We start from the raw sequence: 17,286 nt of genomic DNA, 5'->3' as shown, positions 1-17,286 counted from the left end.
ACTAACGTTGGAGCTCCCCTTTCCTTTCCACGTTAGCTCCCACGTTAATGTAATTAACGTGGCAACTAACGTGGGCTATGATGGGCATTATTGGCAATCACTTTTTCCATTAACGCTACAAACTTACTCCCATTCCACGTTAGTTAGACTAACGTGGCTGCTAACGTGGCTCTTCCTTGCTTCCTTTGTCCTGAAATCAAGCAAATAAAGTGCATCAAAGCTTGGTTCTTAATCATGAGACCATGCATCATCCATTTTATCATTCAATTCATGCAAAATTCTCATGAAATGATGTAAAGTTCACAATGTTTGCTTGAATCAAGGTGTAAGTGTATATTTACCTAAAACTTGCTTATTTACTAAGAAAATGCATGAAACTACCCTAAAACAGTAAAGAAAAGGTCAGTGAAACTGGCCAAGATGCCCTGGCATCACAACACCAAACTTAAAGCTTGATTGTCCCTAAGCAAGTACTAAAGCATAAGAATGATGAATGAACGAACAAGAGAAACAAGTTCTTATTATAGAAGTCAAGTTCTTGGCTTATGGGGTTTCATGCATAGCAACTTAGGTTCATTCCTTTACTGGTTTTCAGGTCCTTATCATGCTCTTGAATACTTTCTTGATTGCATCCTATGAGATCCTTATTCATTGATCCCTCTTCCTTTCCAGGGTTTATTGTCCTCTTAGGCTAAATGCTCTGTGAGGGGGCGACTCTTTAAGATAAGCTTTCAGCCAACACTCCCGAACCAGTTGGTTCAAAGTGCTAGGTGTTGAGACACCCCTAAGGACCCATGACGTTAGGATTTTTGCCAGTAAAGAATTTCATAAAAACAGTCGCGTTGTAGATATAGTCTCTAAACCGACAGAAATCCCTTCGTACAAACGTTTTGGTTGTCACAAGTAACAAACCCCTTTAAAAAATTGATAACCGAGTATTTAAACCTCGGGTCGTCTTCTCAAGGAATTGCAGGGAGGTATGTTCTTATTATTGGCTATGAAAAAGGTAAAATTGGGGTTTTGGAAGTAAGGTGGGAATATATTATATGACAAGTAAAATAAAATAATAATAGCTGTAAAATAAACCCTTGGCAAGGTATAAGAACTGGAGGTCCTTTCCTAGTTATCCTTATCAATTGTGATGAGAATTAGATTTTTCTCCCACTTTGTTAACCTCTAACTATGAAGGTAAGTTAAGTGGATGAATTCCAATTTTCAATCAACAATGAGTTTGATAACTCTAGAGTCACCAATTATTTAACCAAAGCCAAAAGGAAAGAAAATTGAAACTGCTGGAATAAAAATGCCTTCAAATGGGAAGCAATAATCATGTAATTAAAAAAAAGCAATAATAACTGAAATATCTCAAATAATATTAATTCAAAGAAAATCATAACATGAAAGAGTTCATAAATTTAATTTGAAAAATAAATAAAAATAAAGAACCTGGGATTGAGAGTCACTCCTAAAACTAAGAGAAGTCCTAAATCCTAAGAGAGAGAGGAGAGAACCCCTCTCAAAACTAATCTAAATCATGAGAAGTGAATTATGAGAGCCTCCTATGAATGGATGCATTCCTCCACTTTATAGCCTTTAATCTGTGTTTTCTGGGCCGCAAACTGGGTCAGAAACAGTCCAGAAGTCACTTCCAGCGCTTTCTGGTCCGTACAGGTCGCGGAAAAGTGACGCGGTCGCGTCGTCCACGCGGCCGCGCGGGTTGCGCTCCTGCCAGGTCACGCGTCCGCGTGACCCACGCGTTCGCGTCGCCTGGCATCGGGGAAGCTATGGCAAATTATATATCAAATCGAAGCTCCGGATGTTAGCTTTCCAACGCAACTGGAACCGCGTCGTTTGGACCTCTGTAGCTAAAGTTATCGCTGTTTGAGTGCGAAGAGGTCAGGTTGGACAGCTTAGCAGTTTCTCCAACTTCTTGTATTCCTTCCACTTTTGCATGCTTCCTTTCCATCCTCTGAGCCATTCCTGCCCTATAATCTCTGAAAACACTTAACACACATATCAAGACATCTAATGGTGATAAGAGAGGATTAATATTAGAAATTATAAGTCCAAAGAAGCATGTTTTCAATCAAAGCACATAATTAGGAAGGCAAATGTAAAACCATGCAAATAGAATGAATAAGTGGGTAAAAAGTTGATAAAAACCACTCAATTGAGTACAAGATAAACCATAAAATAGTGGTTTATCAACCTCCCCACACTTAAACAATAGCATGTCCTCATGCTAAGCTCAAGAGAAGCTATAAAGATGAAGAGGAATGGTAGAATGTATGAAATGCAACCTATCTATATAAATGCAACTACATGCAAAAAAATGTTTCTACCTACTTGGTTAAAAGTAAATAAGCTCTTCAAGACAAACATAAACCAGATTTCACTAATTCAAATCATACAATAAAAAGCAAGTAAACTTGTAAGAAGACAGCTCATGAAAGCAGGGAACATAGAATCAAGCATTGAACCCTCACTGGTAGTGTGTATCACTCTAATCTCTCAAGTGTATAGGGTTATTCACTCTACTCTTCTCTAGTCATGCTTTCTAAACATTGTTCTTCATCTAACCAATCAACAATATTTAATATACCAATGCAAACATCATGAGGTCTTTTTCAAGGTTGTAATGGGGCTAAGGTAAGGGTAAAGGTATATATATGGCTAAGTGAGCTTTATAAATTGAATCTTTAATTAACCTAAACTCTCACCTAATATACATATACTCTATATACTTTTAAATTCATGCCTAGCTATCCATAATTCCCACTTTTGTATAATTCCCATACTCATGTATCAACTTTTTCTTTTTAATTTATTATACGTGCATTGATTTTTTTCATTAACTTAACATTGGGGTAATTTTGTCCCCTTTATTTATTTATTTATATTATATATATATATTTTATTTTTTATTTTTTTATTTTTTTTTATTTTTTTCTCTTTTTTTTGTAGAGAAATAAACATAACTTATCAATGCACATGGATTTTCTATTATTTTTCTATTTTAGTTTTTTATGAGTAGGTTCCCAAATTCCTAATATTCAAATAAATTAGAAACATGTTACATTCCCTTATCAACCCATGTTCCCAAATTTTCCCCACACTTATTTGCTACACAATCTCTATCTTAAGCTAACCAAAGATTCAATTGGGATAATTAATTTGTTTTCCGCTTAAGGCTAGTGATGTGGTTATAGAACAGAAGGGGATTAAAAGCTCAAGGGGCTAACAAAGGTGATGTAAAAGGTAGGCTTATTTGGGCTAAGTGAGTTGATAATCAAATATGGCCTCAATCATACGCAAGCATGTAAATATACTAAACAAAGGACATATAGACTGGAACAAAATACAGATTACAATCATGGAGAAGGAAACACACAGGAATAAAATATTTATGGTTAAATAATATAACCATGTAAATAAGCTCAAAGTCTCACAGGTTGTGTGTTCTTTAGCTCAAAAACCATGTTCCAAATACAACTTCAAACAAATTTAACAAAAAAAATTTCAATTTAAATTAGTAAAATTTTTCAAAAAATAGGATCTTAAGAAGAAACTTATTATTTTAACCAAGTAGTAACTAAATGCAAAAATCAAATAAACATGAAATTAAATATGCAAATGGAACAATTAACAAATAAAATAAAATATTGGTGTTTGAGACAGGAAAGTACTAACCCATGGAGATCGGTATCGACCTCCCCACACTTAAAGATTGCACCGTCCTCGGTGCATGCTGAGATGTGCAGGTGGACGGGTTGCTCCAACTGATGCTTTTCTCATCAAGGAATGTGCGTAGGAACTTGTTTGTCTCTCCCATGTAAACGTCTTCCGGTCTCTTCCTGGTGGCCATCCTGAAAGAAAAAGGGAAGGAAAGTAACCCAAAGCAAAGATAGAAAACAAATAAAACAGGGGTTGGTTAATGCCAAAAATAAGGGTCTCAATTACATGGTAGCTACAACATGCAAGTGAGAAAATAATAGAAGGACATGGCAAATCAAGAGTGCAAAAAGTTGCAACAATAGGGAAGAGAGTGTGGGTAAGGAGAGATAATATAAATTCATGTCAATGCAAAAGTAATATAGGTATAAAAGATTGGCATTGATTTAAATAATATTACTCAATCAGAGTTAAACAAGTCATGAAGCACCAAGAAAATACCAGAAAAGATGTAACAGTTGAATAAGAATATTTGAACACCAATAATAACTTTTAGAAAAATAAAATATGCAATGAATGAAAGTATGCAAATAAATTAAATAAAATAAAATGAAAGTGAAAAAGAATGAGAAGTAGAAAAAGAAAGTGAGAAAGGAGAAAGAAGGAAGAAATTAGGATTAGAAGAGAAAAGATAAGAAAATTGGCACTAATCTGGATAGGTTGTGCGACGCTGGCGACGCGGTCGCGTGGGTGACGCGGTCGCGTGGTGCGCGATAAGGTTGGGCGACGCGGACGCGTGGGGCACGCGATCGCGTGACTCGATTTGTGCTAGTGGCGCGAGTGCAGCCTCGCAGCCGCACAACTCTCTGTTCAAAACGTCAGTATTGCCAAAATCCAGGGTGACGCGGTCGCGTGGTCGACGCGATTGCACGGGTGGCCTTATTTCCAATATGATGCGGACGCGTGGGTGACGCATTCGCGTGGCAGGGCTTGTGCTACTAGCACGGGTCCAGCCCAATTCAAGCATAACTCTCTGCCATACACCTTTTTTACGCCAATTTCAGGTCACGCGGCCGCGTGGGTGACGCGGTCGTGTGGGAGGCCATTATTCCCATGTGATGCGGTCGCGTCAGCGACGCGATCGCGTGGGTCGATTTGTGCCATTGGCACGCCTCCAGCGCTGCTCCTGCGAAACTCTCTGTTCATATTAATATTGTCTCCCATCTTCTTGCGACGCGGACGCGTCACTGATGCGGTCGCGTCGCGTGCTCGCTTTTTTTTATAATATGAAAAATGCAGAATGCAGTGTTAATATGAATGTGATGCAAAACTCCAGGTTCAATATAACAAAATAAAATAAAATTCAAAAACAAATAAAACTAAATAAAAATGAAAAAGGACGATCATACCATGGTGGGTTGTCTCCCACCTAGCACTTTTAGTTAAAGTCCTTAAGTTGGACATTTGGTGAGCTCCTTGTTATGGTGGCTTGTGCTTGAACTCATCCAGGAATCTCCACCAATGTTTGTATCTCCAGTAACCTCCGGGGTCCCAAACTAGGCGCAGAAAGCCTTCAAGTAAGTTAAAGCAAGTTACAAGGGCCCAAGAGTGTTGATTATTGGAATGAATTCCGGGGTCCCAAACCTTGCTTTTGTACCCGTCTTCAAGTTGATTATCATGATTCCATCCGGGTGTTTCAGTTTTAGAATTCTCACTGAAGTGTCCAAACAACTTCCTAGACCCATTCAGTTGAGCCTTACACCAACCTTTGCATTTAAACTTTGAGCACACAACCATGTTGAACCTTGCTTGACAATTCTTATCACTGGCCATCTTCCTCTTACTCTTAATGCCGCAAAGAGCTCTAAGTTGACCATCCGTCTCCAGTAGCCCATATTCAAGTGGAATTAGAAAGCTATGGGATATGAATTTTACCCACCTGAATGTTGTGAAGGATGATGGCGACTTAGGGGGAGGTATCTTTAATGAAATTGCAAGCTCCACTCCCTTGTCCTCTTCTCTGATAATTACCACCTCTTTGCAAACTTCTTCAATTTCAACCTCTTCCTCTTGGTAGCTTGATGATTGGATTTTTGATGGTTTAGAATTTCACTAATGAAATCTCGTTGTAAAATATAGTTTCTAAACCAAACAATAATCCTTTCATACAAAAAGTTGTTTGTCACTAGTACAAACCCCTAAAATTTATAAACCGAAGTATTCAAACCTCGGGTCGTTCTCCCTAGGAATTGTAATGAAGTGTCTTGTTATTGGTTATGAGTTATTTTGGGGTTTTGGATAAGAAGCATGAAAAGTAAATGGCAATGAAAATAAACTAACAACTAACAAAGCTCTTGGCAAGATGTGAGAACTAGAAATCCTATCCTAGTTACCTTTCTCAATTGTGATGAGAATTGTTCATTGCTACCACTTAGTTAACCTCTAACTATGGAAGGAAGTCAAGTGGATGAATCAATTTGATTCCTCAAGCCCTAATCATCTCCTAAAGGAATGACTAGCTTTAGAGGTATTCAAATTAATTAGCAACTTCTAATTATCAATCAACAAAGGAATTAGATAACTCAAGAGTCACTAATTACTCTACCTAGGCCAAGAGGGACAAAACCTACACTATATCTAGAAGAGACATTTCATCAAACACATAGAGTGCAATACAAGTGAACATTATTAAATGCAAGAATTAATGGAATCTACAACTACAAAAACAAGAGATCAACAATAGAAAAGCAATGAAGAACAATTATTATGAATTACCTCTTATTGAATTGAAAGAAAATGGAAGTAGTAATAGTAGATCTACAACAAAGTATAAGAACAATATAAAGGAAATTACAACAAAAGAGTAGAAGAATGATGAATGTAACAACAATGAATTGGGAAGTAGAAGTAGGAGAAAGCTAAGATTAAAACCTAGATCTAAGAACTAAACCTAATCCTAATTCTAGAGAGAAGTGAGAGCTTCTCTCTCTAAAACTCTAAACTAATCCTAAGTGTATTCTATATGCTTCCTTAATTCCTTGACTAATGCCTTCCCCTTAATCCTTCATCCTTTTATTCCTTTCCCTTAGCAATTGGCGCCAAAAATGGGTTCAGAAACCCTCTCAAATCGCCAGGCACATTTTTCATTAATGAGGTCATGTGCTGTCATCGACGCGTGCGCGCACGGTACGCGTGCGCGTCCCTGGCTTGTTTTGCAATGTGCGCGCGAGCGCCTTGCGCGCGTGCGCGTGCATGGCCTAGATCAATTCTTTGGATTTTTGTGCTTCTCTCCACTTGCATGCTTTCTTCCTTGTTCCCTTGATCCATGCCTAACTTACTTCATCCTGAGATTACTAGCAAACACATCAAGGCATCTTATGGAATCAAAGAGGAACTAGAATTCATCAAAATAAGGCTTAAAAAGCATGTTTTTACACTTAAGCACAAATACGGGAGAGATTACAAAACCATGCCAATTCATAGGTTAAATGCGAGAAAAGGTTATCAAAATACCCTAAATTCAATACAAGATAGACCCTAAAAATGGGGTTTATCATAGCTCTCTTTCAATTCAATCTCCTTTTCATTGCTTTCCAAGGGCATGGGAGGTTGTGCTTCTTCTTCTTGAATCTCCATCTCTTGATCAACCTCTTCCAAGTCTTCAACTATGATATGCTTTGGAGGTTGTACACCCTCTTCAGCATCAATTTCAACTGTCTTGGAAGGAGGCTCTATGTCTTGTCTTTCCCATGGAGGTTCTGCGTCTCCTAAGTCTTCAACCAACTCTTCTTCTTGAACAATGATAGCTTCTTCTTCTTGTTCTAGTATAAATTCATGCTCTGTCTTGTCCACTGGAGTTTTTGGTATCTCCTTTATGCTATGCTCTTCACTAGACTGTCCACATGGGGCTGTGGCTGATCCTTGTGTATTTAAGCGTCTAGAAGCCCATTGAATTAATACTTGCCCCGGTTGTTGAGTGGTTGCCTGAAATCGATCCATTGTTTCCTTGAGACGATCCTTTGCCTCTTGATGCACTCGGTTTTCATAAGTAGGATCATAATGCTCTTGGATTGATGGATATGGAGATGGTGAATATTGAAGTGGTGGTTCTTGTGAGTAATTGGGTTGGAATTGGGGTGGTTTTATATATGGTTCATATGGCTCATAAGGTGGTTGGTATGGTGGTTGAGGGTTAGGGTCATATGGAGGTGAATGGCGGAAAGGGGCTTGTGAGTGTGGTGGGTTGAGGTTGTGTTGAAAGGATGATCTCTGAGCATAGGGTGGGGCTTGTTGGTAGCTACAAGGTGGTCCACCATATCTATCAGCTTGGGATGCATTGTAGCCTGGTCTTTGTCCATGATATCTAGGATAGTGTTGTTGCCTAAAAGGTTGATTAGATCCTCTTGGCTCCATCCATCCTTGATTGGTCTGACCTTGATGCATATTCCTGCTGTGGTTTCTATTTCCTTCAATAAAGTTAGAACCAAACTCAAAGTGAGAGGGGTGAGAATTCATAGTAATTAATAAAAATTAAGAACACAAATAAATAAAAAGCAAAAGAAATTTTTTTTTTTTGAAAAATATTTACAATAACCAATAATAAGGTACACGTTTGCAATTCCCCGGCAACGGCGCCATTTTGACGTTAGGATTTTTGCCAGTAAAGAATTTCATAAAAACAGTCGCGTTGTAGATATAGTCTCTAAACTGACAGAAAGCCCTTCGTACAAACATTTTGGTTGTCACAAGTAACAAACCCCTTTAAAAAATTGATAACCGAGTATTTAAACCTCGGGTCGTCTTCTCAAGGAATTGCAGGGAGGTATGTTCTTATTATTGGCTATGAAAAAGGTAAAATTGGGGTTTTGGAAGTAAGGTGGGAATATATTATATGACAAGTAAAATAAAATAATAATAGCTGTAAAATAAACCCTTGGCAAGGTATAAGAACTGGAGGTCCTTTCCTAGTTATCCTTATCAATTGTGATGAGAATTGGATTTTTCTCCCACTTTGTTAACCTCTAACTATGAAGGTAAGTTAAGTGGATGAATTCCAATTTTCAATCAACAATGAGTTTGATAACTCTAGAGTCACCAATTATTTAACCAAAGCCAAAAGGAAAGAAAATTGAAACTGCTGGAATAAAAATGCCTTCAAATGGGAAGCAATAATCATGTAATTAAAAAAAAGCAATAATAACTGAAATATCTCAAATAATATTAATTCAAAGAAAATCATAACTTGAAAGAGTTCATAAATTTAATTGGAAAAATAAATAAAAATAAAGAACCTGGGATTGAGAGTCACTCTTAAAACTAAGAGAAGTCCTAAATCCTAAGAGAGAGAGGAGAGAACCCCTCTCAAAACTAATCTAAATCATGAGAAGTGAATTATGAGAGCCTCCTATGAATGGATGCATTCCTCCACTTTATAGCCTTTAATCTGTGTTTTCTGGGCCGTAAACTGGGTCAGAAACAGTCCAGAAGTCACTTCCAGCACTTTCTGGTCCGTACAGGTCGCAGAAAAGTGACGCGGTCGCGTTGTCCACGCGGCCGCGCGGGTTGCGCTCCTGCCAGGTCACGCGTCCGTGTGACCCACGCGTTCGCATTGCCTGGCGTTGGGCAGCTATAGTAAATTATATATCAAATCGAAGCTTCGGACGTTATCTTTCCAACACAACTGGAACCGCGTCGTTTGGACCTCTGTAGCTAAAGTTATCGCTATTTGAGTGCGAAGAGGTCAGGCTGGACAACTTAGCAGTTTCTCCAACTTCTTGTATTCCTTCCACTTTTGCATGCTTCCTTTCCATCCTCTGAGCCATTCCTGCCCTGTAATCTCTGAAAACACTTAACACACATATCAAGGCATCTAATGGTGATAAGAGAGGATTAATATTAGAAATTATAAGTCCAAAGAAGCATGTTTTCAATCAAAGCACATAATTAGGAAGGCAAATGTAAAACCATGCAAATAATATGAATAAGTGGGTAAAGAGTTGATAAAAACCACTCAATTGAGTACAAGATAAACCATAAAATAGTGGTTTATCAATCTACTCCCTCAAGTCTCTCTCCCCCATACATGCACACCACAGGCATATGGTTTGTTACTTTCTTTCTTGATACCTTGTTGTCCAACACCTCTTTGGGTTACTAAGTGCTCTGTAGCAAAGGTTGCTCTTGATAGTGAAATTTTAGCTGATAATCCCGGGTTAGTTAACCCAAGTTACCAAGTGATAAGGCACCCCTGAGAGCTTATTCATCTAAGCATATCCCTTGCACAGGAGCACCACAGACACATGCCTCAAGATTTAAACCCTTGGTGCCTAGCCTTATTTCTTATTAATTTTCTTTCTCTTTCAAACTCTCATTGTTCTTTTTCTTCTTCTTATTAGGATCTTGTTGTTTGGCTAATCTCAATAGGATGTACTTCAACCATGTGATTTAGAGCATATAGTTGCCTATATACCTTGTTGGTAAACTAACTTAGCTAATCAATTACCATACCATAAACATTGAGAACTTACTTCACAAGATAAACCCCACTCTTGCATAACATTTTCTTTTATTTAACTCAAAGGACAAGAATACATGTAAGCAAGATGAAAATGAAAGCCAGGGACTTAGACCAACACACTTAGACCTAAGCAATGAAATCTTAAAGGCAGAATTGAAAATTCCTAAGCTACTATGGAAGCATGTTCTATTTCATACATGATTTTCCTTATTTAAACTAAAAAAAAGATAGAATGAAGAGGGAACTCCACCACCTTTTACTTCTGGGGATGCTCATGCTCTCTCTCTTGTTTGTCCTCTTTGTGTCCACTTGCACTTCCCTGTATCCATGTCATTCTGGCTCTTTTCCAATCTTCCAGTGCCATCCTTACTGATTCATGACTCTTTTCGGCTCTTTCTCGTTCCTCTCGTGCTAATTCATCCTTTACATCCTCATATCTTGTGATCCCAGGGTGTAATACATGTAGTTGTCCGACTAAGTATCCGAGCCTGGCTTGAGTGTTTACATGATATCCAGTCTCACTCATATAGACTCCTTCTGAGAACGCTCTGTATTCATCGAAAAGATCTGCTTGTTAACTTTTTTTCGATGCATCTCATGAATGTGTACACCTTGATGTGCTTGGATGTTGATTAGCTTTTAGATGGCTTCTTGTTGTTGATCTTGCTTTTGGTTCAACCTGTGGAAGAATTCACCCCACTGTCTCCCTTGTTCCAGTTGCTGCTTGATAAACCACTATTTTATGGTTTATCTTGTGCTCAATTGAGTGGATTTTATCAACTCTTTACCCACTTATTCATACTATTTGCATGTTTTACATTTGCCTTCCTAATTATGTGCTTTGATTGAAAACATGTTTCTTTGGACTTAAATTTGCTTATTATTAATCCTCTCTTATTTCCATTCGATGCCGTGATTAGTGTGTTGAGTAGTTTCAGATTTTTTAAGGCAGAATGACTTAAGGGATGAAAAAGGAAACATACTAAAAGGAAAGGAGAAAGCAAAACGGAGCTTTAAGGAAACTGGTATCCACGCGATCGCATGGACGACGCGATCACGTGCCAAGCACGAATCAGCAGCAACGCGGCCACATGACTGACGCGACAGCGCGCCTTAAGCAGAACGCACATGACGCGGTCGCATGACTGACGCGATCGCGTGGCAAGGAAAAGCTCCGAATGACGCGACCGCATGACCCACGCGGACGCGTGACAGAGGCCACGCACTAGAAATTGCAGAAAACGCTCATAACGAGTTCTGAGGCCCTTTTTTACCCAAATCCAAGTCCAGAAGGCACAGGTTAGAGGCTATAAAGTGGAGAAATGCATCCATTCATGAGGAGGCCACTCATAATTCACTTCTCATGATTTAGATTAGTTTTGAGAGAGGTTCTCTCCTCTCTCTTAGGATTAGGATTAGGATGAGAAATTAGGATTTTTAGAAACTAGGATTTAGGACTTCTCTTGGTTTTTAAGAGTGACTCTCAATTCAGGTTCAATGTTCCTTTTTATTTATTTTTCCAATTAAATTTATGAACTTTCCCATGTTATGATTTGAATATTTTATTTAATATAATTGAGGTATTTCAGAATTGTGTTTGCTTTCTTTTTATTATCCCCAATCTGAAGATATTGTTATTCTAGTAGATACAATTTTCTTTCCTTTTGGTCTTGGTTAAATAATTGGTGACTCTTGAGTTATCAAATTCATTATTAGTTGAAAATTAGAATTAATTCATCCATTTAACTTACCTTCATAGTTGGAGGTTAACAAAGTGGGAGAAAAATCCAATTCTCATTACAATTGATAAGGATAACTAGGATAAGACTTCCAGTTCCCATACCTTGCCAAGAGTTTATTTTACAGTTATTTATTTATTTTTATTGCTTTGAAAATATGTTTGTGCCCATTGCCCAAATTCCAAAACCCCCAATTTACAATCTCCATAGCCAATAATAAGAACATACCTCCCTGCAATTCCTTGAGAAGACGACCCGAGGTTTAAATACTCGGTTATCAATTTTAAAGGGGTTTGTTACTTGTGACAACCAAAACGTTTGTACGAAGGGATTTCTGTCAGTTTAGAGACTATATCTACAACGCGACTGTTTTTATGACATTCTTTACTGGCAAAAATCCCGACGTCACTGCTCCATCAATTGCTTTTGCCACTCCCCTTGTTGATTCATCCATCTAGAGAATGATTCTTCTTGGCGATCCATCATTTGTAGTTGAAGCTCCTTCTGTGCCCCTTGATTCTCCATGTATTGCCTAGACAAGCCATTAATAGCTTCTTGTAATTGGTGCATGTCTAAAGTGGTTGGGGCTTGCTCCTCTGGATTTTGTCCTTCTTCAACTTGATAGGCTGGCCTCTTTCTTAGTCTTCGTTAAGGTAGGGGAGGTGCAACGGCATGCATCTGTCAAAAAGTAATTGGGATGCCGACTTTTATCCACTCGGGGTTTCCATCTTCGAACACCACCCGAGCCTTTGCGCACAGACGGAAAATGGTGCTGGGGTAGCCTAACCTTCCTCCAGAATCACTTTTCTCAGCGAACTTCCGAATGCCTTGAGCTATAAGTTCATGAACTTTGATCTTTCCCCCTTTGAGTATACATTGTACCATTGTTGCTCTCTTACGGTTTACCTCTGAGTTGTTTCGGGCAAGAAGGATGGATCTCTTTACAATTTCGAACCACCCCTTTGCTTCAGGGGTGAGATCCTCTCTCTTAATGAATTTGGGCTTCCTATGGGAATCTTTTACCCAATCCGCTCCTTGTATGCAGATATCTTCCACAATCTGGTTATAATTAGGACTGCTATCTATTCTGGATTGATAGCTCTCTTTTGCGAATGGTATGGTTCATAGCTTTAACACCCTCATGATGTTCATGGGACTAAAATCCACCGTTTCCCCTCTTACAAAGCTTATATAGGATTCATCTGCCCTATCATACCTGATCGCATTTGCATAAAACTCTCTTACAAGAGTTGCGTTTACTCTTGTGACCGGATCAGTGAGGAGTGATGAGCGGATAATTTGTACGCTTTTTGGCATTGTTTTTAGTATGTTTTCAGTAGGATTTAGTTAGTTTTTAGTATATTTTTATTAGTTTTTAATTAAAATTCACTTTTCTGGACTTTACTATGAGTTTGTGTGTTTTTCTATGATTTCAGGTATTTTCTGGCTGAAATTGAGAGACCTGAGCAAAAATCTGATTCAGAGACTGAAAAGGACTGCAGATGCTGTTGGATTCTGACCTCCCTGCACTCGAAGTGGATTTTCTGGAGCTACAGAAGCCCAATTGGCGCGCTCTCAACGGCGTTGGAAAGTAGACATCCTGGGCTTTCCAGCAATATATGATAGTCCATACTTTGCCCAAGATTTGATGGCCCAAACCGGCGTTCAAAGTCACCTTCAGAATTCCCAGCGTTAAACGCCGGAACTGGCACCAAAATGGGAGTTAAACGCCCAAACTGGCATAAAAGCTGGTGTTTAACTCCAAGAAGAGTCTCTACACGAAAATGCTTCAATGCTCAGCCCAAGCACACACTAAGTGGGCCCGGAAGTGGATTTTTATGTCTTTTACTCTTCTTTGTAAACCTTAAGCTACTAGTACTCTATAAATAGGACCTTTTACTATTGTATTTTCATCTTTGGACATCTAGTTCTTAGATCATTTTGGGGGCTGGCCTCACCGCCATGCCTAGACCTTGTTCTTATGTATTTTCAACGGTGGAGTTTCTACACACCATAGATTAAGGTGTGGAGCTCTGCTGTACCTCGAGTATTAATGCAAATACTATAGTTCTTCTATTCAATTCAGCTTGTTCTTGTTCCAAGATATCACTTGTTCTTCAACTTGATGAATGTGATGATCCATGACACTCATCACCATTCTCACCCATGAACGTGTGACTGACAACCACCTCCGTTCTACCTTAGATTGAGTGAATATCTCTTGGATTCCTGATACACGATGCATGGTTGATCGCCTGACAACCGAGCGCTCGCCTGACAAACGAGCCAGCCATTCCGTGAGATCAGAGTCTTCATGGTATAGGCAAGAACTGATGGCGGCATTCAAGAGAATCCGGAAGGTCTAACCTTGTCTGTGGTATTCTGAGTAGGATTCAATGATTGAATGACTGTGACGTGCTTCAAACTCCTGAGGGCAGGGCGTTAGTGACAGACGCAAAAGAATCACTGGATTCTATTCCGGCCTGATTGAGAACCGACAGATGGATAGCCGTGCCGTGACAGGGTGCGTTGAACATTTCCAATGAGAGGATGGGAGGTAGCCACTGACAACAGTGAAACCCTTGCATAAGCTTGCCATGGAAAGGAGTAAGAGGGATTGGATGAAGACAGTAGGAAAGCAGAGAGACGGAAGGGACAAAGCATCTCCATTCGCTTATCTGAAGTTCTCACCAATGGAATACATAAGTATCTCTATCTTTATCTTTATGTTTTATTCATCATCTATACCCATTTGAGTCTGCCTGACTAAGATTTACAAGGTGACCATAGCTTGCTTCATACCAACAATCTCCGTGGGATCGACCCTTACTCGCGTAAGGTTTATTACTTGGACGACCCAGTGCACTTGCTGGTTAGTTGTGCGAAGTTGTAGTGATCACAATTTCGCCCACCAAGTTTTTGGCACCGTTGCCGGGGAATTAAATGTCCTAACTACGGTTTCGCATTTGTTCCCTGCAATAACAGTGCCAAGTTTTGATCCGGCAACATCACCAAGTTTTTGGCGCCGTTGCCGGGGATTGTTTCGAGTATGGACAACTGACGGTTCATCTTGTTGCTTAGATTAGGTATTTTTCAGAGTTCTTAAGAATGAATTCTAGTGTTTCAAGGAGATGTTCTTATCATCACCAAAGCTGATTGATCCTCATCAATTTAGCTCTTGAATGCAGTGTCCTGCTGAAGCTTGGCTATTCATGTCTAATTTCTTTAGACTGAAGCTTTAGACTAACATTGCATGATTCCTGGAATTCTCATTAAGAATTTTGATACCTTTATTTTCTTCTTCCACTTAATTTTCGAAAAAAAAACCAAAAAAAAAAATTTTACAAAATCATGAAAAAAACCAAAAATATTTTATGTTTCTTGTTTGAGTCTAGTGTCTAATTTTAAGTTTGGTGTCTTGCATGCATTGTTTATTTGATCTTGGTTCTATTTTCAACTCAATAGTACAGAGAACTGAAGATTCAGAACATGCAACAGAGGAATTACACAGAAAAAGCTGGGCGTTCAAAACGCCCAGTGAAGAAGGACAGACTGGCGTTTAAACGCCAGCCAGGGTGCCTGGCTGGGCGTTTAACGCCCAAAAAGGTAGTGCATTGGGCGTTAAACGCCAGAATGTGCACCATTCTGGGCGTTTAACGCCAGGATGGCACAAGAGGGAAGATTCTGTTTTCAATGCAAATTTTTTTCAAGTTTTCAAAGTTTTTCAAAATCAAATCTTTTTCAAATCAAATCTTTTCAATCAAATCTTTTTCAAAATCAATTTATTTCCTTTTTCAAAGATACTTGCTAACAATTAATGATTTGATTGAACAATTCAAGTATGTTGCCTTTTCTGTAGAGAGAGGTTTAATGTTTGAATCATATCTTTTCTTGTTAGGCAAGTCATTAATTTTTAAAATCAAATCTTTTTAAAATTGTTTTCAAATCATATCTTGTCAATCATATCTTTCTAATCACATCTTTTTCAAAAATAGTTTTCAATCATATCTTTTTGATTTCTAATTTCAAAATCTTTTTCAAAAATTACTTGGTTTCTTTCCCACTCTTGGTTTTCGAAAATCAATTAAAGTTTTTCAAAATGTTTTTAAAATCTTTTTAATCTAATTTTCGAAATTTCTTCCCCTCTTTTCATATCCTTCTATTTATGGAGTGTCACTCCTCCTCAATGCACAATTCGAACTCTATCTCACTGAGTTCGAACTCTTCTACCTCTTTCTTCTATTTTTCTGTTCCTCTGACACCTCAAGGAATCTCTATACTGTGACATAGAGGATTCCATATTTTCTTGTTCTCTTCTCTTTCATATGAGCAGGAACAAAGACAAAGGCATTCTTGTTGAAGCTGACCCTGAACCTGAAAGGACCTTGAAGCGAAAGCTAAGAGAAGCTAAGGCACAACTCTCTGTAGAGGACCTAACAGAAATCCTCAAAGAAGAAGAAACCATAGCAGCCGAAAACAACAACAATGCCAACAATGCAAGGAAGGTGCTTGGTGACTTTACTGCACCTACTCCCGACTTCTATGGGAGAAGCATCTCTATCCCTGCCATTGGAGCAAACAACTTTGAGCTTAAGCCTCAATTAGTTTCTCTAATGCAACAGAATTGCAAGTTCCATGGACTTCCATTGGAAGATCCTCATCAGTTTTTAGCTGAATTCTTGCAAGTCTGTGACACTGTCAAGACTAATGGGGTTGACCCTGAGGTCTACAGACTTATGCTATTCCCTTTTGCTGTAAGAGACAGAGCTAGGACATGGTTGGACTCACAACCTAAAGAAAGCCTGAACTCTTGGGAAAAGCTAGTCAATGCCTTCTTGGCAAAGTTCTTTCCACCTCAAAAGTTGAGTAAGCTTAGAGTGGAATTCCAAACCTTCAGACAGAAGGAAGGAGAATCCCTCTATGAAGCTTGGGAAAGATACAAACAATTGATCAGAAAATGTCCTTCTGACATGCTTTCTGAATGGAGCATCATAGGTATTTTCTATGATGGTCTATCTGAACTATCCAAGATGTCTTTGGATAGCTCTGCTGGAGGATCTCTTCATTTGAAGAAGACGCCTACAGAAGCTCAAGAACTAATTGAAATGGTTGCAAATAACCAATTCATGTACACTTCTGAAAGGAATCCTGTGAACAATGGGACAAATCAGAAGAAAGGAGTTCTTGAGATAGATACTCCGAATGCCATATTGGCTCAGAACAAGATATTGACTCAGCAAGTCAATTTGATTTCTCAAAGTCTGTCTGGAATGCAAAATGCACCAAGCAGTACTAAGGATGCTTCATCTGAAGAAGAAGCTTATGATCCTGAGAACCCTTCAATGGAAGAGGTGAATT

General features: G+C 38.7%; 1 non-coding gene across 1 annotated transcript; it reads right to left on the bottom strand.

The window, feature by feature from the left end:
- Positions 1 to 16,796: 16,796 nt before the first annotated feature.
- On the bottom strand, positions 16,797 to 16,904 carry LOC130958428 (small nucleolar RNA R71). Its single transcript, XR_009077550.1, has one exon. It is a non-coding gene; the product is annotated as a small nucleolar RNA R71 (small nucleolar RNA).
- Positions 16,905 to 17,286: the final 382 nt, after the last annotated feature.

The sequence above is a fragment of the Arachis stenosperma genome, chromosome 10 (genome assembly GCF_014773155.1).
Source record: "Arachis stenosperma cultivar V10309 chromosome 10, arast.V10309.gnm1.PFL2, whole genome shotgun sequence".
Classification (NCBI taxonomy): domain Eukaryota; kingdom Viridiplantae; phylum Streptophyta; class Magnoliopsida; order Fabales; family Fabaceae; genus Arachis; species Arachis stenosperma.
Note: the sequence above shows the minus strand (reverse complement) of the source record. Positions and strands in the feature narration are given on the sequence as shown.